This window comes from Schistocerca americana, chromosome 1 (assembly GCF_021461395.2).
Source record: "Schistocerca americana isolate TAMUIC-IGC-003095 chromosome 1, iqSchAmer2.1, whole genome shotgun sequence".
Lineage (NCBI taxonomy): Eukaryota > Metazoa > Arthropoda > Insecta > Orthoptera > Acrididae > Schistocerca > Schistocerca americana.
Genome location: NC_060119.1, coordinates 482,075,304 through 482,076,358, shown reverse-complemented (window position 1 = coordinate 482,076,358; position 1,055 = coordinate 482,075,304).

Genomic DNA, 1,055 nt, shown 5'->3' with positions numbered 1-1,055 from the left:
TAATTCCAGTTTCCATTATTTGGCCTTGTCGCATACGGATGCCAACTGTGATGGTTTTGTCCACTGCCATTAAAATGATATCCGTTACCGTTGTTGTGATTGGTTCCGGAATGTTCATTCCGATTACTTGTGCTCGGCTCTTCTTCGTATATTAGATCAATTGAATCAAGCACGGAAAGAAAGTATTCAAGGTCGTTTTCCGGTATGGTTACCAATTTTTCGCGCAAGTTCGCGGGTAGTCTGTTTTTCAGAATTTTGAGAACATCTACGTGCGGTATTGGATTGTTCTAATAGCGCGTCTTATTCAAATACTTTTCGAAATACTTTCTCAACCCGCCATTTTTGAGGTTGAACGGTTGTGGGTTGAATACCTCACGTCGCAGTCTTTCTTGGACCCCAGCAGACCAATATTTCTCCAAGAAAGCCCGTTCAAATTGTTCGTAGGTGACGCACTGTTCAGCCATGTCTGTGGCCAGGGCCGGCCTTAGCCATCCAGGTGCCCCGGGCGAGTTGTCCAGTTGGCGCCCTTTATTGTATAAATAGCGAACCTGGCAGTGCTTTGCAACACGGTATTTGACTGTTTTCTAGAAATCGTCTTAAGTGGTTAATGGCGTCATCTTATGATCATAACATGGTTTTTTCCATCGTAAATTTGAGTATTTTATTTTTTTAAATGGAAATGAAATCCAAATAATCTGAAAGCCCGCTAAGACGCTCCATGTGAGTCTTGTGTAGCCTGTGACGTCAGTCCATCATGCTGCTGTCGCTGCCGTAACAGTCAGTATAGCAGTGATATATTGTTTGGGCATTCACGTTTTGGGAAATTTAAAAATATTGCGTAGTACTGCACTGTACATCTACAACAACTCCAGAAAATTGTTTTTGCGTGTTCCAAACAAAGAAAAGATGCGTAAAATGTGGTTGAAACAGGCTCGTATATCCCAAATATTTCTTTTCTTTTCTGATACACCCCTGTACTAAAGCGAACAAAACAAAACAAAAATTATTCAAATTGGTCAAGCCATTTCTTTGTTTTGGTGAGACTAACACACAAT